Source organism: Musca autumnalis, unplaced genomic scaffold, assembly GCF_047663935.1.
Source record: "Musca autumnalis isolate F117 unplaced genomic scaffold, ASM4766393v1 scaffold_5, whole genome shotgun sequence".
In the NCBI taxonomy this organism is placed as follows: Eukaryota; Metazoa; Arthropoda; class Insecta; order Diptera; family Muscidae; genus Musca; species Musca autumnalis.
In genome coordinates, this window is record NW_027412088.1 from 184,432,640 (window position 1) to 184,458,179 (window position 25,540).

General features: G+C 35.6%; 1 protein-coding gene across 7 annotated transcripts in view; it reads left to right on the plus strand.

Moving 5' to 3' along the window:
* Window positions 1-4,016: 4,016 nt before the first annotated feature.
* The window catches only part of LOC141404958 (transmembrane protein 164-like), a 28,668-nt gene continuing 7,144 nt past the window's right edge, over window positions 4,017-25,540 (plus strand). The window contains exons 1-2 of one of the 7 annotated variants that reach the window (XM_073988814.1): window positions 4,045-4,165; window positions 19,957-20,024. The gene's annotated coding sequence lies outside the window, so the exon portion shown is untranslated. Of the gene's footprint in view, window positions 4,166-4,533; window positions 7,268-16,885; window positions 17,066-19,507; window positions 19,879-19,956; window positions 20,025-25,540 lie in introns of those variants that run through there. The other 6 variants (XM_073988816.1, XM_073988819.1, XM_073988813.1 and 3 more) reach the window with 6 other exon arrangements.

A 25,540-nucleotide genomic window follows, 5' to 3' on the forward strand; every position in this document is an offset into this window, starting at 1 on the left:
TTCGGCATGTGGACTTTTTGTATGTCGTTGAACTTTTGATCTTTGGCACACGATACAGGATTTAGCCCATTCGCTCACGTCCTTCCTCAGCGATTTCCAGATGTAACGTGATCGAATTAAATTTACCGTACCTTTCACTCCAGGGTGAGATAATCCATGAAGAGTATCAAAAACCAACTTTCGAAATGACGGTGTTACGTAAGGTCTTGTAGTAGAGCCGGATACATCACAGTAAATCTCATATCCTTCATTTTTCATAAGCTTAAGTTGTAGGCCAGAATTTTTGTCGGATAAAATTGATTGCAATTCTTCATCGGATTTCTGTTCGTTTGCTAGTTCTCTAAAATCTATGCATTGGGGTGTTTTGATTGCTTCTATACGTGACATGGTATCAGCAATAACATTATTTTTTCCGCTAATATGTCGTATATCTGTTGTGAATTGCGCAATGTAATGTAGATGTCGAAGTTGCCTTGGAGATGCCTTCTCTGGACGCTGCCTAAAAGCGAATGTTATAGGTTTGTGGTCCGTAAAAATGCAGAACTGACGACCTTCTAAGAAATACTGAAAATGCTTCAGTGTAGAATATATAGCCAACAGTTCACGATCATATGCACTATAATTTGTCTGAGTAGGCGACAATTTCTTAGAAAAAAATCCAAGCGGTTTCCACTCACCGTTGACATATTGCTGTAGGACCCCACCCATGGCATAATCGGATGCATCGACACAAATTGATGTTGCAGCATTTTCACGCGGATAGGACAATAAAGTAGCACTTGCTAGCTCTTGTTTGCACTGCTCAAACGCCTGTTTTTGTTCCTCAGTCCAATTTATAACGCTTTTATCGTTCTTCACATTACCGTTGTACATGCTGTGTAAAATTGCTTGTGAATTTGCAGCACTTGGCAGAAATCTTCTGTAGAAGTTGATCATACCCAGGAAACGGCGAAGATCCTTTATAGTGCTGTGAAGCTTATATGTTTGTATTACCTGAACTCTGCTAGGAAGGGGTTTCAATCCATCCTCGGTCACAAGATAACCAAGAAATTCTAATTCAGTTGCTCCAAATACACTTTTATCGATGTTGATAGTGAGACCGTACTCGCGAAGTTTTTCAAATAATTTCCTAAGATGCTGTTGATGTTCTTCTGGACTCTTTGATGCAACGAGAATGTCGTCTATATAAACGTAAACGAAATCCAAGTCTCGACATACCTCGTGCATAAATCGCTGGAACGTTCGTGCAGCGTTGCAAAATCCAAATGTCATCCTGAGAAATTCGAAATTCCCTATGGGTGTTGTTATTGCTGTCTTCTTTACATCTTCTTCGGCCACCGGTATATGGTGGTATGCTTTCACTAAATCAATCTTGCTAAAAAACATCTTACCATCAAGCAATGAACCAAAATCATGAATATGTGGAACTGCGTATCGGTCTGGAATTGTGCGAGCATTCAAACCTCGGTAGTCTCCACACGGGCGCCACTCTCCATTGGGTTTCTTCACCATATGTAGCGGACTAGCCCAACTGCTATTTGATGGGCGACATATACCAAGACGAATCATTTCCTCGAATTCTTTTTTCACAACTTGCAATTTTTCAGGTGGAAGACGTCTAGGTTTACAGAAAACGGGTGGACCTTTGGTTGTATCAATGTGATGCTGAACTGAATGCTTTACCTTCGATTTGAAATTGATCTTTGTTAAATCATGGAATTCTCGAAGTAATGAGTTATACTCAGATGTGCTTGAGATGCATTTAATTGAGGAATCCTCCACACTTGCTACGGATCCACTACATCTCCGATTGGTATGGGGGTCTATAAGACTATTATTTTTAATATCAATAAGTAGTCCATATTTACCCAAATCTGATCCAGTAATAGGTTTCTGTACATCAGCAATCACAAAATTCCATTTAAACAATCTATTCAGCCCCAAGTCTATGGAAAGGGTTTTTGTGCCATACGTCCTGATCTGTGTCTGGTTAGCGGCATACAAAATCAATTGACTGGGAGGTTGACTGCGCATGGATTTTGAGACAGGATACACCGTTAAATCCGCTCCTGTATCTACTAAATACCTGATTTTCGATTTGGTGTCTCGAACAAACAGGCGACATACTTCTGGGGTACACTCGTCCGTCACCAAAGACGGTGCACCATTCAGTTTTCCGATGTTGGTGTTCTGTAATTGCATGGTGCAACACATTTTCTGGCTTTCTCGCCAAATTTGAAATGATACCAGCAATACGGTTTTGATTTGCTTCCAGAATTCGAACGTTGATGTTTTGAGGATGACTTACCACGGCTTCTTGACATCCGGAATGAACCCATCCGTGTGCAAAGGGCTTCTAATTTCTTCTCTATTTCTTCTAAGCGAGTGTTTGATGGAGAGAAGCTACATACATCTGATTCGCTACTATCCGCAATCCTGTCGGCCATCGCTGCCAATTTTTCCAGGCTGTCTTCACTAACGGATAAAATTGCTTTCATCTGTGGCGGAAGTCGTTGCATCCACAGCTGCTTCAAAATATCGTTGGAAACCTTACCCTGAGATAATGACCGCATTTCGGATAATAGTTCGGAAGGCTTTTTGTCTCCGAGCTCAATGTTCGTCAAAAGCTTCTTGAGACGCTTCTCCTCTGAATCCGAGAAACTGCTAATAAGTTTGCTTTTTAACGTGTCATACATATTTTCAGCAGGAGGATTGATGATTATATCAGCAACTTTCTCCAAAATATTGCTTTCAATCGATGCAACAATGGTGTGGAATTTTGTAGAATCTTGCGTAATGCCGGCCATGATAAATTGTGATTCTATTTGCTTGAACCAAAGCCGCGGATCGGAACGCCAAAATGGAGGAGCTTTCACAGCTACTCGTGAAACTTCCATTGTTGATGATGTATTTGTTGAGCTTGATGGGCTTGTTGATGCATTTGTAGCGTCCGTTTTCATTAGAAGTTCTTTATTTGAGTTCTTTTGTCGGAGGTCACCAATTTGTTGGGTAAAAATGAATAAATCCACAACAATTTAATTTTATAAAAAATTTAATGTTTATTTTTCAAAAGACAAATTAGAACTAACTAGAAAAATGAAAATTATTTTGTTTGTCACAAAATACATAAATTATGAAAATCAATGCTAAGTTGATAATAGAAAATTACAAAGCCAAAGGCAACTTGATGAAATAAAAATAATATTTGTAAAGTAAATAATAATTGAGTATTTTCAAGCCGCCACAATTCCACTAAATACATAAATTCTCGCAGAAAGTAGAATTCTTGCAGAAAAGTTTGGGGTCGCAGGAAATTCATAAAAAAGGAGAAGCTGTTTCAATGTTTTGTTTTAGAAATCAAAGAAGCACAAGTTTATTAGGGCTTTATTATTTTAAATTTTAACAAAATACCTCACATATTAACAAACGTTGTATCGCCTCTACAAGCGGGGATTTACTGCGCGGCTTATCGTTCGAACTTGGAGGAGGTTACATATCATTGATATGAAGAACTCTTTCTGGGAAATGGTTTTTTCCGAATGATATATTTTTTTCTCAAAAAATATATGTCCCTAATGTACATCGAAATAGAAATAAATGTATAAAATGTCATATGAAATTTGACACTAACGTTACAACCCAGTTCAGTCAGCTGTGTATTGCTGCTACCTTTTCTTATTCTAACATGGCATTATTCTTTTAACAGATATGACACAAAACCTTACTCAAACCTAAACCTACGTCAAATAAATCCTCATAAAGAAGGTTATCCCGGCAAAAAGCTGCAATGTAAATATAACGTTAAGCTCTCCATTTGATAGGTTTTCTCATTCTAAATATTGTCAAATTCTCAACTAAAACACGCCTCTATCATCGAACTGGGAAGTAGTCACACATACACATAAAATGCACCAACAGTTTTCCATGAGTATGTGTGTATATAGATGAAACCCCCCCACTAAAAATTGATTGTGGACAAGACAACGTGTTAAGATTCTATTTTTTATGTGTGGAGCGTAATTTAAAATTTGTGCTTTTGTTTTTAGTTTAAAATAGAACGGGCAGTGACAAACATTCAAATAACGGTTGTTTGACCATTTCCGGCCATAATATTATTAAGAAAATTCTCTAATTTTTTATTGCATAGTGTTTTCTAATTGTAGAGGTAAGTGGTGGAATAGAGGATTTTAATGGACGTGTCAGACTGGTGATTCTGTAATTATTTAACAAAATAGTTAATGATAGTCAACAAATTCTTACTTTTATTCCGTAAACTTTTCGATATGTGGAAGTCGTGCAATTTGGAGTCAGAACTTCACCTTATGTTTCGATGCTGTTCACATCATAAGAAGACTCCATTAAATTCAACCACAACTGAGTTCACTTCCTCCGCTTTCAATTTAATACAAGTGCAACTGATTTAGCTTCCTTGTCCAAAAAGTGAATATTGTCTTCCCATCACCAGTTTTGATTTCGACCATGGTAGAACCATGGCACAATTACCAGGTAGATGCATCAGCCAACAACTACAACAAAAACCAGTTCAGTACTGTGAAATGTCAAAAATGATTTCTAAAAATAAAGCGATTCACACAATTTTTTCAACAAAATTTTGTTAGGCAGTTATTAATAAATACATTATTACAAAAATCCATCCAAAATTCACAATTTTTCTTTTAAATTGTTGTTTTTTTAATTTTGTGTGTTTTAATTGCAACAACTTTTTTGACAGCTCACAGTACATCAGCTGGGCTGATGCGCCTACCTGTATGATTGTGCCATGGGTAGAACAAACCAGGTAAAGTAAGTACTACAACAAATACAACTCAACAACAACCACATAGGAATTTGTTTTCGTTTATAACGCTAGTGTCAAAAATAAATGTAAACAAAACAAGGAATTGTCTGTAAATTATTGGAATTTAAAAAATTAATATTTTTTCACATTTGATTAAATATTTTGGAAAACATGAATTAAAATTCGTTAGATTTTCAATTTGAATGTTTCCATATTATTCCACTAAATGCATAATTTCTCGCGGAAAGTAAAATTCTTGCAAAAATGTAATTCGTTGAAAAAAGAGAAGCTGCTTCAAACGTTTGTTTTTGAAATCAAAATAGCACACGTTTATTAGGGCTTTATTCTTTTCAAGTTTAACAAAATACCACGCATATTAACAAATATTTTACCGCCTCTATATGCGGTTTTTTAGTGTGCGGCATGTTGTTCGGACCTGGAGGAGGTTACATGTCAATGATATGAAGGAGTTTTTATGGGAAATAGTTTTTTTTTTGTATGAATAAATTTGTTCTTCAAAAAATATATATCCCTAATATACATCGAACATAGAAATAAATATATAAAATGTCGTATAGAATTTGACACTAACATTACAGCCCAGTTCAGTCAGCTGGGTATTGCTGCTACCTTTTCTTGTTCTACCATGGGTCTACACTATAGTGATTTCATTGGACTAATTTCATGAAATCAAGGCGTATTTATATAAGGTAGAAGTGACAATCAGCTGTATTCTTACTTTTTTTTGTAAATTTAGTTTTCAAAATGTAATAGGGATTACTCATGAAATTTGTATCTTAGAAATTTGTTACAATAAAATGCTGCTTTTCATTCTAAACGTGTAATAAAAATTACCTACGAGAGTTCTGAATGCGTTATATTTACATTTTGATTCAAATTTGTTCCTTTTTAGAGGATTTTCAAAATGTATTTATGTTTCCTGAAAAAAAAAAATGGAACGACCCTATTATTCAATATTTTCTTTGACAATTAATTTTCAATAACAACAATGTTGTTTTTGTAAATTTGTTAGTTGTTGTAATTCATGCATATACCTTATATAAATTTTACTTGCATGAAATTAAGGTAGAAATACAATCAGTCTGTTGCTTGCTTTGCTCCAGTAAAAGAAAAACTAAAAAAACCAACCTAATTCAAATTCGTCTTGGCCGTTCTTTATTCTCTTATCCGAAATGATGCAACGCAAGGAAGAAAAATCCATTGTGTTTCTTCCTTTTATGAAATTGCTGTAGTGGGGAACTCGATCTAAGTACACCTAATTTCATGATATTATTTAATTGAATGTGTCGGACAATATGTAAAACCATCTAAATGTGCAGGCACATCTACCTTTATTATTGCTCCATCTCATTTGACGTTTTAAGCCATTGCTACGGGGTTGTATTTTTGACGACATTCAGACCTGTGACTCAATTCTGTTTCTATGAAAATGTGAAATGAAAAGTTTTATAAAGAAAAAAAATGTCAAATAAAAATATTATATAGGAAATATTTTTCATTTCAAATTTTTATAGAACAGGAATCCAGCCCCTGACCTACCTTTCCATTATTGTCCATGGTCAGACAGATAAGATCAGCCCCTTTACTTTTCAAAATGGTAAAACTGGCAAAAGTAGTATAAGGTGTAAACTGTTTCCATATCAATTGTATGATTTTTGAAGTAAAGAAGCATAAAGGAAATTGATAAAGCAACAGAATAATATATTTTGCATGGAACTGAAATATTATTTAATTGTAATTAAAAATATATTTTGACTGCAAAAGTAGACATTAGCTGGTCTAACAACCTCACCATGGTTCACACATACAAACACTCATACATATATCTTATTTATAAATAAACATATGTAAAAGAATATTATTAATAAAAGGTCATTACACCTCCCCAAAGCATTTCATATTGCATGTTTTTATTTTCCCATAACAAACAATCCAAAAAGACTCTCCTTGTCTAATGTGAAACTGACAGCTGGAGTTGAGAAAAACGTAAACAAATCAAAAAAGCTCTTTTTTCTAAAAGTTACCCCCACAACACATTTAACATAACAATGACATTACTTTCTCAGTGTCCTTTCTCTCGCAATGTGGTGGGGGAGAAATTCTCGTTTTGTAGACTTCTTTTAACACAATGAGAGGACAACGCACATGACGCCGCAATGGCACACAGGACCAAAGGCAATGCCAATGGAAAGAAAAAAACCCAAGTTATGATTGAAGACGACGACTAGTTAGTTCCTTTGTAAAAATGAAAACGTAAAGAACCCCATAACGCTAAACAGCATGAAGTAGAAGAAAAAAAAATAAATAATGAAAAAACAAGGAATCTCAAAGCCCAAAATAAAAAGAGAATCCTAAAAATAAATTAAAAATAATAATTAATTGTTAGTGATAATAATACAATATAAGTTAACGTCGTGTGTGTGTGTAAACGAGCGAGTGAGTGAACATGTTAGAAAATTAAAAAAAAAAAATGAAATGGTATCCTTTGGCAAAAAGCAAAGGAATGTAAGCTTTAAATATTCGATATCAAATTAACACGTGTGTGTTTGTGCGTGTTTGGTAAATGCTTATCGCCGTGCGTGTGTGCTCGATGAAAAAAGAAACCATCAACCAATTAAAATTGCTATTAATAGCAATTTATTATAACAATGAAGTGAAAAATCGACAAAAACCAAATCATAGAGTGGAAAATTTTCTCCTCAGGCATCTGAGGGACAAAACAAAATTCAATTGATTTTTTCCTTGTGTCTGTATTTTTCATGTCCTAACAATGAGTGTGTTAGGTGCTTGTTACTTGCCGCAGCAGCACCACCACCAGGATATTATCTCAGTATTCAGCGGAGACTTAAAGTGCCAAAAATCACTAAAAAAATGAAAGACCATGATTTTAGCATCTTTTGAAATTTTAAGTAATTTTTGATAAAAACAACACATGGATTGAAATGTTGTGAAACAAACTAACTAAATTAAATGAAAAGTGCTAATTATTTTTCCAAACAATATCCAATCAAGAGAAAATTTAAATAATTCGTAAACAAGTGGAACTTTGATTATATACTTTTAAACCTCTATTAAAAATGTAAAATGCATTTTAGGTTAGGTTGATTCTGGTGTGACTCTCTGATACCTTTAAAGGCGCGTTTATACCATATCTTTATGTGAAGATATGTCTTGATTCATTTGACGCAAAATGTATGAAAACATCGTTCAAAAAGATTGAGATTAACACGATAATATACGCTAGGCTAAACTTATAGTTTATTAACTTTTTGCCGGGTTAAGGCCATGTTTATGTTATAGCCTTTTGCCGGGATAACCTTCTTTATGAGGATTTATTTGACGTCTACACAATGAAACTGACGTTTGAAACCCAGTGGGTTTATTAAATCCGGTTGTATGTAAATGTACTATACGTTTAGATTTACGAAATCAACTGTTAATTCCAAGGCATAGAAGTGACAATCAGCTGTATTCTTACTTTTTTTTTTGTAAATTTAGTTTTCATGAAATTTGAAACTTGAAATTTGCTACCATAATATACTGCATTTCATCCTAAACGTATAATAAAAATTACCTACGAGAGTTCTGAATGCGTTATATTTACATTTTGATTCAAATTTTTTCTATTTTAGAGGATTTTCAAAATGTATTTATATTTTCCTGAAAAAATTTTTGGAATGATCCTATTATTCAATATTTTCTTTGACAATTAATTTTCAATAACAACAATGTTGTTTTTGTAAATTTGTTAGTTGTTGTAATTCATGCATATGCCTTATATAAATATGCCTTGGTTAATTCCATGGCACAATTACCCAGGTAGTGGCATCATAAAATTTTGAATATGTTATGTCAAAACTTTCTTTATGTTGTTGGGGAAATTACAACAAAAATAGTTTTTTTATAAAGGGATTTGACTTTTCATATTCGATCAGCTGGTGTGATACCACTACTTGGTAGTTCTGCCATGGTTAATTCTATGGCAGTAATTTCAGTAATGCGTTATTGTGAACACATTTTGACTTTATACTATGTTTACATTTACGAAATCCACTCGATTTCATCTGTCAACTCCTTTGTGTATATATCAAATGAAAACTCATCTGAAATCGATTGGATTTCATTTGACGTTTGAGCAATGGAATTGACAGTTGAAATCGAGTGGATTTCGTAAATGTAAACATAGTATTAGACTGAGCAACTGATGTAACACCTTCTTATTACGCTATGGTTAATTCCATAGCGTAAACGTCAAATAAAATCCAGTTGGACATATAACTGACATTTTAAATCCAGTTCATTTATGTATTTAAACGTACTTATATAGTTATAGTACGTTTACATTTACGAAATCCACTCGATTTGAACTTTCAATTCCATTGCGTATACGACAAATGAAAACTCATAGAGTGTATTTCGTAAATGTAAACGTACTTTTAGTTTAAATATGACCGGATTTAACAAAATCCACTGGATTTCAATTGTACCCAGCAAAAAAATTGGAAGTGGTGCAATCATGGTGGAATAATAAGGTGTAACGCCAAAAACAGCTGATCTTCATAACAGTTGTCAAAATGCTTTATTGTGAATAAAATCACATACAAAATGTAAACAAGCAAATCACAGTAATGCATTATTGTGAGCTAATTTGACGTTTCACATGATTTGATGTAACACCTTCTTATTCCACCATGGGTGCAATGTATAGTTATGATTTCACTACATCTTTCAATGCAGTCCACACAGAGTTATGAAAAATGGACATCGTTCGACACATTTTAGAAGCACTTGCTTAATGATCCCTACAATCAAGCCAGTTTGTTGATTCCTACAAGCAGTGAGATCATTTCTTCCAAAGTCAAAAAAGAGGCTGACTTCGGAAGTCATCATCATTGTATTTCACCACCCCGTAATATTTAACAAATGCGAACCTATGTACTGTAAAGCGTCACAATTGCGCAGTTTTAACGCATATATAAACATGTTTAAATATTTATAACTTTATAATATTTGGAATTTGTATCACAGCTAAACTGTCAATACGCTATGTAAATGTAACTAATTGAATTATTATTTTTAAGTTTATCCTGCAGACAAGCCTCAAGCTTCGCGGGACTTATGAATTGTAATATATTATTTATCCAAATAAAGCAATCAATCTAAAAAAAAAAAAAAAAAAAAAAAAAATTAGGAAGCAAACATGTATAATTTTTATTTCTGATGCATTTAGTAGCATTTTCGAGAAACAATGTATAATGGCTGTTTTACACTCTTGCTCCGAAATCCACTGGATTTCACGAAATCCTGAAATACACCTCGGTGTTTACACTTAAGCTTTGTTACCGTACTTTTTAATAGTAATACTTGTAAACGAGAGAAAAATTGTTCTCCGACAAAAGTTTTTTCGAAAAGTTCGGGAACGCAAAAATGGAAAAACAGCCAATCAGACGCCGGCAACCATGTTACTATTTTTACACGCTCAAATTTGTCGAGTAAAAAGTTTTTAAACAGAGCGTCATTCAGCGCCATTTATGTTGAAAGAGAAGTGAACATTTTAACAAATGAAGTTGAGCCAATGGGGGAATACTCCACTCAAGCAATCGAAAATGAGATTGAATCTTCAACAATAAACAAAACAAACAAAAAACAGCCGAGGCACGGGCGAATGGAGCTTTGTTATAAACAAAATTCCAATAACAACCTCACAGGCAACTGTGGTGATGTTATTTTCAACTCACAGAATTCGACGAATTCTTAGTTGATACGTGCTGACATGTTGCAGAATATTTTGATTTTGGTGTTTCTTTGGAAAAGCCGAAAAGTGAGTGTGATTCTCATTCATTTGGGAATACTAGACACTTAAAGAGTTCGGTTTTTCACTAAAAAGGCATTATTTCAAAAACTGAGAAGCCAATTGATAATTCCCTCGCCGGGATGAAATCATGATATTGGTAGCGATCAGTAAAATTTTGCAACACTGTCAGTTCGTTTTGAAAAACATTACTCTCTGTAATAGAGGGTAATAAATGAAGTTGAGCCAATGGGAATACTCATTCACTCAAGCAATCATTTTAACAACTTTTTTGTGTACGGGAACGGGTATTCGGGTAAAATGTGTAAAAGTCGTAAAAATTGGAACAAAGCTTTAATTTTTCTTGATTTCAAACCATGGTACAATAATTTACAGGTAGAATTAAGTGCCATCTGTTTTGACTCTCCTGTAATATCCAAAAGACATTTTTGGTCTGTTCCAGCACTGCAAGAATACTAAATTAGTAGATTCTTGCAGTACTGGAACAGAGCATTTGTGTTAAAACTTGTTTTCGCGATGGAGAGCAGGTGGCACAAAAAGGCAAAAAAAGTTTGAAGCAGCCTTTCATTTTTCATCAAATTTTTAGCGACCACAAACAAATATTCTTCCTGCTTGCAATTATCGATCGGCAAGAATTTACAATTTTTACTACGATAACAATTTTTCCTTTATGTTATCGAAAAAATAGTCAAGATTAGTAGATTCTTGCAGTTCTGGAACAGACCATATGTAACCAAATCTAAAAATATTTGTTTTTGAAATTAAAATAATTTATTGACACTTTTTTGTTTTGTTTACAAATACTAGTGACAAGTTCGAAGATGGGCTATATCGGTCCACTCTTTGGTATAGCCCCCATATAACGGTACCTCCGGATTTGAGATATTTTGACGTTCTTCGCCACATTTGCAGACCGAATTAGCTATAATTTGGCACTTAGGGTTCCTGGAGGCCAAGAAACATATCTACAAAAAATTATGTATATAGGTCCAAGTTTTGGTATAGCCCCCATATAACGGTACCTCCCGATTTGAGGTATTTTCACGTTCTTCGCCACATTTGCAGACCGAATTAGCTATAATTTGGCATTAAGGGTTCCTTGGGGGCAAACAACATACATATCTACAAATATTATGTATATAGGTCCAAGTTTTGATATAGCCCCCATATAACGGTAACCCCCGATTTACGGTATTTTGAAGTTTTTAGCTACAGTTTCAGGCTGATTTAGCTATAATTTGACATTTATGGTTCTTAAGTGTCAATAAACTTATATAACAAAACTTGTGGACATAGGTCCATGTTTTGGAATAGCCCCCATATAACGTTACCGCCCGATTCAGGTATTTTGACGCTTTATGTCACATTTCTAGACCGAAATAGCTATAATTTGGTATTTAGGGTTCATAGTGACCAAAAAACGTATATTCGAAAAAATTATGAACATAGGTCCATGTTTTGGTATAGCCCCATATAACGGTACCTCCCGATTTTCGGTATTTTGACAATTTTATCTACAAGTTTTAACCGAATTAGCTGTAATTTGAACATTTGACATTTGAAGTTCTTAGTGGTCACCACACCTCTCCACCAAAAATTGTCAAGAAAGGTTCATGTATGGATAAAGCCCCTATATAACGGTACCTCCCGATTTTCAGTAATTTGGCAATTTTAGCTACAATTTTTAACCGAACTAACTGTAATTTGACATTTGAAGGTTGTAGTGGTCACCACACATCTACATCAACAATTTTCAACATAGCCCCAATATAACGATACCTCCCGATTTTCGGTACTTTGTGATTTTACTTAAAATGTTTAACCGAACATAGGTCCATGTTTTATTATAACCCCTATATAACGGTACTTCCCAATTTCTAGCCCACTAAAAATTGTCAACATACATAGTTAGATATAGGCACCATAAACCAGTAAGGAAAGGATCAAAGTCGGCGGGGCCGACTATATGATACCCTACACCACTGTGAATATGTAAAATATAAATCGGAGCTATATCCAGATCTTAACCGATTTTGATTTAATTTGGCACATTTATTTCCAGACCGAATTCAGTCACACATTCCAAATATCATTGAAATCGGACTTATATATCGTGTTTGGAGCAGAAAATACACGAAATCGGCCGAAAATATATATGGGTGCTATATCCAAATCTGAACCGATTTCAATATAATTTGGCACATTTATTTCTAGACTGAATTCGGTCACACATTCCAAACTTCATCGAAATCGGACATATATAGCGTGTGTGGTACAGGAAATACGTGAAATCGGCCGAAAATATATATGGGAGCTATATCCAAATCCGGACCGATTTCAATATAATTTTGCACACTTATTTGTAGACAAAATTCAGTCACACATTCAAAATTTCATCAAAGTTGGACGTATATAGCGTGTTTGGTGCAGCAAATACGTGAAATCGGGCGAAAATATATATGTGAGCTATATCCAAATCTGAACCGATTTTCACCAAAAGCAATAGCGTTCTTCCTATGGCTAAAAAAGTTGTAGTCCCCAATTTTCAGCTGAATCGGACAAAAAATGCGACCTGTATGTTGCGAACAAAAATACATGGACAGACGGACAGACAGACAGACGGACGGACACGCATAAATCGACTCAGAAAGTGATTATATGTATATCCCCAAAAGGAACTGTGGGTCTATTTCGTTTCCTTTTGTATGTTAGATACAAATGCACAAAGACATAATACCCCTTACCACTGTGTGGTATAGGGTATAAAAAGGGCCTCCCTAATGAAGCATTTTATGTACATTATCTGACATTTTAACGTACCCACTTAAATTTGGGGACAGGAATGAAAACTAATTATTCCATTTTAGTTTAGAATATTTTATGGTGGAGGGTATGAAAAGTTCTGCCCGGCCAAACTTAACGCTTTTTTACTTGTTTCATTTTAAATCAAAATACGGTGGAAACCGCTTATACATACAGTGCAATTATCCAGTTAATAACTCAGTACAACAATTTTCATGGGTCATGGTTTAGGATGTGCGAAATTCCAAAAGAATTTTGGGTTCTCAGGACATTTTTTCACCACCCAGACAATATCGGTTTGAATTGTGGACTTGTGAGGTAACGTTATATGGGGGATTTATCATAAAATAAAAAAAAAATGACCTGATAATTCAAAACCCTTTTTGAAATTTTTCTGAAACATCTTGGTGAGCCGGGAGTTTAGTATCTCACTAAAGTTTTCAACTTGTCGCTAACCACCCTCATTGTTCTCGAAGTCTGGAAAATGGGCAGGTCCGTAAGCAGCACAGCACAACAGCCATTTCCACATATATTTGTCAAGGACTCAATCCGAGACCGCCGTGTGATAGAACAGTGGTGGTGGGGCTTGACTTATCGAAAGACTTTGATACTGTCAGGCACTCCACGCTGTTCGAGGTCATTGCACAGACATCTCTTCGCCAAACTTGAAACGTCAGTTATATGTGTGGACGCCAGTCGTACGTGGAATTCAGGAACAAAGAGTCCAAATCCCTTAGAATGAAACAGGGAGTTCCCCAAGGTGGGGTGATATATTCGGAACTGTTTAATCTCTACCTCTCCTGTATTCCGCTACCTCCAGACGGCATGGAGATCATAAAGTATGCGGATGATTGGACGATCCTGGCGTCAGATACCTTCCCTGGTGACATCTGTGAGAGACTGAACTCCTATTTAACCGATCTTACCAGCTTTTTCCACGCGAGGAATATGTAGATTTCCGCCGCTAAATCTACGGCCACTCTGTTCACCACATGGACGGCGCAGTTTGGAAGAAAGTTGAACGTCGTGGTCGGTGGCAGCAGAATTCCGACCACAAACTGCCCCAAAATTCTAGGGGTCACATTCGACACTACGTTCAAGTCGTGCGCGCATGCTACAGCTATCTGCGACAAACTGAAAAGCAGGAACATGGTCCTCAAGTCCCTAGCCGCCAGCACAGATAAAAAAACCTTGTTGACCACATATAACGCGATAGGTTGGTTTGTGGTGTTACCGTTAGAGACATCCCAATCACCAACTGGTGGTTAGGCCCGACACACCCAGGCACTTCACGAAGGATATCCACGCTCTAGACGAGGAGGTCCAACGATACAGGAGAAAACCCATATCAAGCAGGTTTAAATAGCATTCACACGGATGCACGCAGTTGCTAAGGCCATAAGCATATATAATCTTCGTTCCAGTACTTTTTTAATGGTAAAATGTTCAAAAGAGAAAACTGTAAAAAATGAGTTCAACGCACACATTTTTCCAAAATGTACGGGAACGGAAAAATGGCAGAAACGTCAAAAAATCTGGAACAAATGTCAAAGTCGGCGTGTCAGCGAACAAATTTCTATGTGGTTGTTACGTTTGTTGTACAACAACACTTGCCTCTACCTGGAAATAATTGTAACATGATTTTGCTTCATATTCTTTTATTTTTGTTATGTCAGAAATGAAGCGGATCAAGGAAGCCAGTCGGTAGGGCTTCTTATGTTCCGAGGCCTTAAAGGTCAGAAATGAAGCAGGCAAGCAGGTGAGTCTACTTATGTACCCAGGCCTTTAAGGCCTCGGAGCATAAGAAGCCCCATCCACTAAATTCATATATGGATTAGAATACCTTTCGAAGCTGCGTTCAAATTGAAAAGATGGTAAGTGTCGATCTTGTCAATGGTGGACTAAGCAAATCTAAAGTCGTTCAGATATGAACCAATTATTTCATTGACCATAAGCAATATACCGGGCACACAGTATTACCCCCTTACTTGAGTCACAGCATGGCGGAATTATAATAGGTCTGTTCGATAACCCAAAAGTATGTACAAATTAGTACAAACTTTTTCAAAATGCTGTTCGATAACAAACTTGTTCAATAAAAGAGAAACGAGAAATAGTTGTAAGTACTTGCAAGAACTTTCAAATACTTTTTACTTGCGAAGTTATCGAACACACCTAATCAATCATACCAAACGACAAAATTTGTTCACAATAAATGCTCTGTTTCAGAACCTGCAAGAAGCTACTACTTTTTACTACGATAAAAATTTTTCCTTTATGTTATCGAAAAAAAATAGTAAAAATTAGTAGACAGAACTATCTATCGATATTTAATTTTTAAAAAATTATCTTGCGGTACTGGAACAGACCAAATTCATTACGCCCATACCTAATATTCAAGGCGACGTACTAAAATCATGGCACAATTACCAAGGTTGTGGTATCACACCAGCTGTTCGAATATGAAATGTCGAATCACTTTATAAAAAAAATTATTTTTTTTTTGTAATTTCCCCAACAACATAAAGAAATTTTTGACATAACATATTCAAAATTTTACGATGCCACTACCTGTGTAATTGTGCCATGACTAAAACAATTCACCATCCTACCACAAAAGATCTGTTTTTTAATTAATAACAAAATGTTAGAAATATAGACTCTTTTTTTGCCTTTGGAAGAAATAAAGTCGTTGTCTGTAGGGATCGAAAAACAGGCTTTCTTGTAGGGTTCTCTACGCAATTTCTTCTGAAATGTTTAAATGGAGTGCATTTTTTACGACCCCGCATGGATTGCTTCAAAAAAACTATGCAATCACTATTTCCCATAGAACAACTTCAAATAAATTTTGCTGGGTTATTATTGCGCTATGAGCCACAGCACCTCAAACATAAGGCCTGGGCATGGCAGAACTACCATGTAGTGGTATCACACCAGCTGATCGAATATGAAAAGTCAAATCCCTTTATAAAAAAAAAATGTTTTTGTTGTAATTTCCCCAACAACATAAAGGAAGTTTTGACATAACATATTCAAAATTTTACGATGCCACTACCTGGGTAATTGTGCCGTGGGCCTGGGTATATAAACTGCCTCGCCTGCTTGCCTTGCTTGCTTCTGATAAAAGAATAAAGAAGGTCGAGCCAATATAATAAGGAAGGTGTCAGTGTAAACTATGTTTAAGATCATGTTTACATCAAATCCGTTATTAATTTCAAATATTTTCAATGTAAATGTAAATTTTTCTTAAAATTCGTAAAATGTAAACATACCTTTAGATTAACTAATTAATACATGTGCTATAATTTTGATTCACACTGTAAAAAACAGAGTGATTAATAATGATTTTATCACAACAATACAAAATCCAAGTGTGTACTTTTTGATTGCTATAAAGAAAACGAAACAACGGCTTTACTAAATACAATTTTGATTTTTCCCTCTGCGCCCAGAAAATCTCACCCCCTACCCAGACACAAACACACACATACACTTATTTACATAGTATAGCTGTTACATTAAAAAAACCCAAAAAAGAGAAAGAGAGGGACAAACAAAAATTCAACACTAAAAATCCATTAGAGAAAAGTGTAGCAAGTACACATTGCTCATTCTGCTGGTCATAAATATGTGTAAGTAAATAGATTTACAAACATAGACTTGGGCACGGACAAACTACACAAAATTTCGATATCCTGTAAATAATAACACTAAATAAAACAAATGTTAATAAAAAACAAACAGCAAATACAACAATTGTTTTACATGGCCTAGAAAAATGCCTGGAACCAAGGTATAACAGGCTATTGCAATTTTGTTTACAAATTTACATTCTATATTGTTTCAAAAATCTAGAAATATCATTAAAAACTTAGATAGTCCTTTAAATACCTTTTTTGAATATCACCATTAACTGCATAATTAACGGCGTTGACATTTTGTCGTCTTTAAAGGACACCTTTGCTGCCAAATTACCTGCTGTACTGAGAATTTGTAACTGTAATAAATATGAAAACGTATACACATGTACACGAAATCGTATTACAGTCCAACTATTTATGGCATTCGATATGCTCATTTGACTTTTCTGTCTGTTAATACAAAATACTACCGGAATTTGTAGTCTCCAAGAACAACATGTGTCAGATGAACTCTCCAAATTACAATTTTCAATGATTTCTCTTAAACTCTCTTAAACTACCCTGTTCAAGTTGCTATTTACTGACAAGTTGCTATTTAAACTAATTTACACTGACACCTAAACAAGTGCTTTGGACAAATACATACGTAGTTTATTTGACATATATTTAATGGCATTTTCAAATTAAATAACTAGGAGTTTACACAAGACAATTTGTCTTAAAATACAACGCTGATTCACTAATACATATAAACATTTGTCGTTTGTCTCCCAGCTGTCCATGAATTTTTCACAGACAGTAGGGTTAACAAATTTTTGTAAAAACAAAATATGTGAGCGGAAAACAAAAATAAATCGATGATTTTCATTCATAATTGCAGTTATCGGGACGCCTATGTCACACAGGCAAGTTTTGGGTTGTCCTGTCATGTGTAAACGCAGGGTTAGTGCATTTATGAGGATTTATTTGACGTTTGCGCTATGGAATTGACATTTGAAACATAGTGGGCTTTTTTTAATTCGGTTAAGTGCAAACGGGGTATTAGACATGTGTTAATTTGGTATCATGCATGGCAGAATAAAGTACAGTACACATTGTCAGTTTTGAATGACGATTTTTTGCAATTATAATAACTGTCCAACCGTCCAGCAACCACAAAATATTTTTTTGTACCCAACTTAAAGCTGGATACACATTGTCAGTTTTGAATGACAGCTATGTTGTTGCTTGCTAGTGTGGCCGTTCATTTTTGTCATTCATCATGCAACCACAAAATATTTTGTGGTTGCTGGACGGTTGGACAGTTATCGATAATGGCAAAAAATCGTCATTCAAAACTGAGAATGTATACTGTACTTAAATTGGGGTACACACGATCAGTTTTGACTGTCAGTTTTGCTCAAATAATCGGTTGCTTGCCAGTGTGGCTGTTCACTTTTGTCAGTCATCAGGCAACCACAAAATATTTTGTGGTTGCTGGACGGTTGGACAGTTATCGATAATTCCGAAAAATCGACAGTCAAAACTGATCGTGTGTACCCCGCTAAAGAATGTGTTAATTCGATAACAATAATCGGGCCATTTTCCACACCGAAAGTCAAAATTTGTTCACAGTAATGGGGTTTCTACACGGTATGTTTTTTACATAATTGTGCACACCAACTGTCACTTTTTACAAATCTGAATTTTGTACACATGATGTGAACCATACAGAAATTTCAATGCATCAAAGTGTTATGTGCATACATATGTATATTTTTCGAATAGAACGAGCTCTATTCTCGTCTGTACAACCAAAGGTAAACAGATGTTTTGTTTGTACGCGATATAAATAAAGAAAACAACAGAAAACGAATGAAAAATAAAATTTTGTCGTGTAGAAGGAATTACATATGGGCGAAAAAAAGTGACAGTTGCTATGCATGAATATGTAAAATACATACCGTGTAGAAACCCCATAACGCATTACTGTGAATTGCTTGTTTACCTTTTGTATGTAATTTTATTCACAATAATGCATTTTGACAACTAGTCTGATAATCAGATGTTTTTGACGTGGTACTTGTATTATTGTGCCATGGTATCATGGCACAATTATGGGTACTTTACACGATATGTTTTTTACATATGAGTTGTCACTTCTCCCATACAAAATGTATATGCAAAGTGACAGCTCATATGTAAAAAACATATCGTGTAAAGTACCCATTACCAAGGTATTGGTATCACACCAGTTGTTGTAATTTCTCCAATAACATAAAGAAAGTTTTGACATAACATATTCAAAATTTTACGATACCACTACCTTCGTAATTGTGCCATGTTTGGTATTCAGTGATATTGGGATTTTAAATGACTATAGTTTTACTATTTCATGTTGGATGTAAGCATATTCTATGTTTAGTTTGACATTATTGCTCTTTATTAGAAAAGCTTTTTATCTCTTCGCTATTTTGTCTCTCATGAAAATACCTAATACTCTCACTGTTATAATTGTAGTAATGCTCTGTTAATGTTTTAACGAAGAAAACAAAACACGTGAGCTTAATATTATTATTGTCATACCCTTTATTGCTATTGTTTGTTGCATCTTCGTTTTCGTACAATTACAATGACCAAAGCGGGACAACTAACTGACAATCTGTCACACCATTTGAGAATAGGGAAATTAAAAACAACAACAACAGAAAATAAAAACAACTCATTTGCTGTCATTGCCATTTCAACAGAGAATTTTCCCTCCAAAAACTATATTAGTGTATATGATATGCATGTGTTTGTGCCTGCATTTTAGTGACCAGCAGGTATAGATTTGAAATAATATTTCACTAAATAAATTGACATTTTATTGATTTTTATTATGGACTCTTGTTGTTATTTAGTCTTCTTCAACTATGGACTTTCTTTGCACAGGGGATTGCGTGACAACCACTAACCATAACAATCGAAGGTAATTGTCGGCATAGAAAAAAAAAACAACAAATTATTATAAATTACGTTTAAAAACAAATGTTTGAACTTTGAATGTTAAACAAATGACTTTTGGTTTGTAATATGTGTAAATACACACTTTTTGGTTGGGTTGTTTGAAATATAAGATGTCGGTTATGCTACTTCTTAACGGAGTTTAAGTGAAATTGAGGAGGAATGAAGGTTTTTTGTTGGTCCTTAGAATAAATAACATTAACACTTACAAAACCATATAAATGTTGTTTTTATAGGTTTTTATATTTTAATATTGCAGATCAAAATTATGCATATGTTTAAAATGGAAGAGTGTGAATAACGCCTTATTAAAAATGGCTTAAAAACGAGTTTTGAAAACAAATCGTAGTTTATTTCACAAATAATGTAATGTAAGAGACAACATAAATGATTCGTTTTATTAAAACCCTTCTGATGTAAATGAGCTATAACATTAATACCATTCAAACTTAAATGAGGAACGTATTAGCGCGGTTACACTACAGCTTTTTGCCGGGTTAACCCACTTCATGAGGATTTATTTGCTTAATCTGCTCAAATCTGACCAGATTTGCCATACAACAATTAAATCCTCTCATGGCTGGGTTTATTTTAAATCCGGCACAAATCCACCAAAAATACAGTGTTGTATTCAACTCTTATTAAAAAAGTACCAAAAGTTGCAACTGTTTTTGCAACAGAGTTTGTCGTGTTTTACACGTTTACTATTGGTCGCATGAGATTTTATGGAGTTAATAAATCTAAAGTAAATCATTAAATTATTTATTTTTTCATTAGACACTTTTTTAACAAAAAGTACGATTGATACCATGATACAAAAATGTATCGCTGTGTGCACAGTTTATACAGTTGGCCATTCAGCCCAAACTAGTTAGCCCTGACTATTTAGTTTGCTGTCAAATACATAAAATACAAAGGAAATCAAATCACAATAATGAACAATCTATTATGTTTGTTGTCAAATGTTGTTAACAGAACTCTGAATGGCCAACTGTATAAACTGTGGCTGTGTGTAAAATATACCAATATGAGCAAAGAGGGGACGATATCTCATACGAAAAATTGTAAAAGTGTAACACACGACTTTATTAGTTATTCTGTATGTATACGTAAACAAACATCAGCTGACAGTTTATATCCTCGAAAAGCTAAGTGTAACCAGCAAAGATAAACCCACTGGATCTATTAAACCCAGTGGGTTAACCTTCAATAGTGTAGTACTATGTTTACATTTACGAAATCCACTCGATTTCAACTGTCAATTCCATTGCTCAAACGTCAAATGAAATCCAATCGATTTCATATGAGTTTTCATTTGACGTATACACAAAGGAATTGACAGATGAAATCGAGTGGATTTCGTAAATGTAAACATAGTATAACCGGGGTATATGATTATTAAAATTAAAGTTAAAGTGAGTATACGCACATATAGGCCTCCGAAAATGTTTATATTTAAACGCCTGTTAGACTATGAACTTATACTATGATTTAAACTGTCAATCCCATACAATATACGTCAAATAAAATCCAGTGGTTTTAGAACTACGATTTATTTGACTTATATACTATGGAATTGACATTTGAAATCGGGTGGATTTATAAGTCTAAACGTACTATTACGAATTTGATATTGAAATTGATATTAACTTGATTTCGTGAATGAAACTATATTTTCGATAGTTAGATGACATGTTATACATACATCATCTTTTGAAAAAAGACCCTCTGTTGGAAGGTTGAAAATTTCTGTAGATATTCTATGGATAAAAGTCTTTCTAAAGGTCTGCAGAAGTTCCTCTAGATGTTCTTTTCATCTTTGGATAGATGTTCTGTCAGAAGTTAAAACAATGAAAACCTGCGTGGCGCCCAACGTAACAATGTAAGTCCATAGACAACGTATACAAGATATTTTCATTGACGGAAGCATTTTTTGTTACTATTTAAGTAGGCTCTGTTTTAGGGTCAATGAAAAATTCAAACTTCTGTGAGATGCAATAGATGCCGGGAGTGGGTGCATCTCAGGGGTTGTTCTGGACTCGTCCATGAGTGGGACTACGACAGCTACTATGCTGATGGATGCTGCGTGATGACAGCCCCCAGTGAGTCGTCATCAGAATACGCGATTCCCCGCAGTCGTCACAACAGCAGCCGTACATGCAGCACTTAACATCAGTCGCTGTTGTTCCAATCCCCGAAAATGCATCCTTTTTTCCAACTTAATTGCAATGGACTCCGAGGTAAGATCGAGAAAATAGTGGATTGGATTTCCTGAGGTCACAGTGATGCAGGAAACCCAGCTTACAGCGTTGTGATTTAGGAGGTGAGGAATTAGATTTCCAGCCTGTTCGCTTGAGCCTGGCTCTTATTACCCGTACATGGAATGTATGGGGGTAGCCGTCAGGTGTAGAACTGCGAGGTAGAGTTGCTGAACGTATACATATAGGCCCAACATTAGCCCGCTTTTGGAAGGTTATAACCATCTGGTCGATTCCTAGGACCGAATGTCACAACTCATGATGAGCATTAATCATGAGTTGTGACATTCGGTCCTCGGAGAGGACTAGCAGTCCGATTCTCTAACTTATTTTTTGAGTTACCGACAAAAATTGTTAACATTAAAACGCAAAATTATGAATGAAAAGTTCAAATAAAAGTTGACAACACTTTTGCTATCGGTAGAACTTTACGACTACTTTTTATTCGCCGCTAACTAACCGAAAACATCGTTAATTACCGAAATTATAAGCATTTTAATTTTACCGATTTTTGTCGATAACTCAAAGAATGTGTTAAGGCCTGGGTACATAAGCTGCCTCGCCTGTAGTGGGATTCTGTAACTCAATTTTGCTGTTACCGACAAAAATCGGTAAAATTAAATCTCAAAATTATGACTAAAAACATAAAGCAAAGTTGGCATTACTGTTTGTGTCGGTAGAGGCTACCGACTACTTTTTATTCATCGTTAACATACCGAAAAATTTCGTTAAATATCGAAATTATAAGCATTTTAATTTTACCGACAATTATCGATAACAGCAAAAATTAGTTACAGAATCCCACTACTGGTTGCCTTGCTCTTCTGCTGTATTTCTGACATAACATAAAATAAAAGGATAAAGAAGGCCGACCCAATTTCGAACTAGGTTGCCCTTTTCTTCTTTTATTTTTGTTTCGTCAGAAATGAAGCAGAAAAGCAAGGCAACCAGGCGAGGTAGCTTACGTACCCAGGCCTTTAGAGAATCTCGCTACAGATAGGTATAGTGCTGGCTGAGCTGATTGATAGCTCTACATTTTGCACGGTCATTGAGGACGTCCCTACCACAATTAGCGGATAGTGTAAGAGTTCGTCAGACATAACCATTTGGCAAATGATGTCACCTGACAGCCCGTCGTTTCTCTTGGGCTGCAGCACCTCGTCAAATACCTGTTGGTCGAATACCCGAAGTGAAAACAAACTTCCCAGAAGAGGCGACGAGATTAGCAAATAAGCGTGATGCCAAAGAGCTGACAGGTTGGTCGGTGAGCATAAGCGGAACACATGGTTAAATCATCTGAGAAATTGCAACATTGGAGACGGAATAAGTGAATTGTGGGCAACGGTTAAGACACTCGCGAACACTGGAAAGAAGGCAGATAGGACCTCAGTTACGTTTGGCGACGTTACGCTGACTGATCCGAGGAGCACTGATGGAATCTCCATGGTAATGCTGAAACATCCAGCGGTTTCGAGTATCTTACTAAAGTTCTCAACCTGTCTCCCGAAGTCTTGTCTCAGACCAATTTCGTTTTTGTCTTGAGGCTTTAATCCTGCCCAGCGTTAAAGGCCTGCGTACATAAGCTGCTCTGCCTGATTGCCTTGCTTTCTTGCTTCATTTTTGACATAATAAAAATAAAAGAATAAAGAAGGCCGAGGAAATTTCAAACTGGGTTGCCCTTTTCTTTTTTTATTCTTTTATCAGAAATAAGCAAGGTAAGCAGGCAAGGCAGCTTATGTACGCAGGCCTTAAGGCCTGAGTACATAAGCTACCTCGCCTGCTTGCCTTGCTTGATTCTGATAAAATAATAAAAAAGAAAAGGGCAACCCAGTTCGAAATTTGCTCGGCTTTATTTATTCTTTTATTTTTATTATGTCAGGAATGTAGCAGGAAACCAAGGCAATCAGGCGAGGCAGCTTATGTACCCAGGCCTTTAGATATAGCTATCCAGCTGCCGATAACAGCGCTGCATGCCATCTCCACACATATTAGTCAAGGAGAGATAAAGGCGGAGATAAAGAAACCTTGTTGAATACAAATAAAGCGATTGGTCTGTGGAAAGCTATGTGGCGCCAGTATGTTCCGCGTATATGTCTTTAGTGAACCATCTACATGAGGAGACAAAGATTCTTCGAGTACAGCAACACAATGACATGTTTTCGTTGCAGTACTTGCTCGGGAGTTCTTGTGAGAGCCATACTAATCACCATATGGTGGATTGGACCTCACCAACCAGGCATGTCAGGAGGCATCTTCATGATCTTTATGATGAAAAAGAGAGGTCCAACGTTACAAAGAGAATCCTTAGATCAACAAGCCTATTAAGCAATCACAGATGCCATAAACAACTATCGTGTGAATGCGGTCCTCGGAGAACATCCCCTATCTATGGCAGCTTAGGGATGTCAGCTACCACAACAAACCAGAGTATTTTTGATTCAACAACGCTCGGTACGGTGCAGCCGTCTGAATTCCTATAGGGCAAGGATCGATGACACCGTGCAAAACATCTGCCCAACATGCGGCACAGGCCCGCACAACACACTGCCAAAAGGATGCTGGTAGTTCAATCTTAATTGAGCCATAGTGGCGCCCAACGTTCTCAGATGGCAGGTTTCCTATGGTCAGATAACTTCCTATAAGTCCTCTATCGATATAGGAGACCAAGAGAAATAGACGAACGAGTGTATCTTTCGTCTATTTCTCTTGGTCTCCTATCGCGATGTTGTAATTGATGCAGGAATTACGGTGATGTGGTATGCAAGGCGTTTATGCTTAACATTGCACCATGGTGGCGCCCAACGAGGTAACTATGTCCATAGATTACCTATATAAGTTCTTCTATCTGTCTTTTTTTGGCCAGATGCCCTGAAAAAGTTCGATTTTGGTTGCAGTCAATTAGACATTTGTCAGCGGGTATGCAGTGGAGTGTGAGCTGGGTCATACTTTTCTGTTGAAACAAGCATGGAAAATGGCAACCTAGTTCGAATTTGTCTGGGACATTCTTTATTCTTTTGTCAGAAATGACTTAAACAAAAATACCATTCTTCTTATATACTGAGACCTTAAAGGTCTTTTTGTCGAAAATCTTAAGGCCTCTGGGTACATAAGCTGTCTCGCCTTGCTTGCCTGCTTCGTTTCTGACATAATAAAAGTAAAAGAATAAAGAAGGCCGAGCAAATTTCGAACTTGGTTGTCCTTTTCTTTTTTATTCTTTTATCTG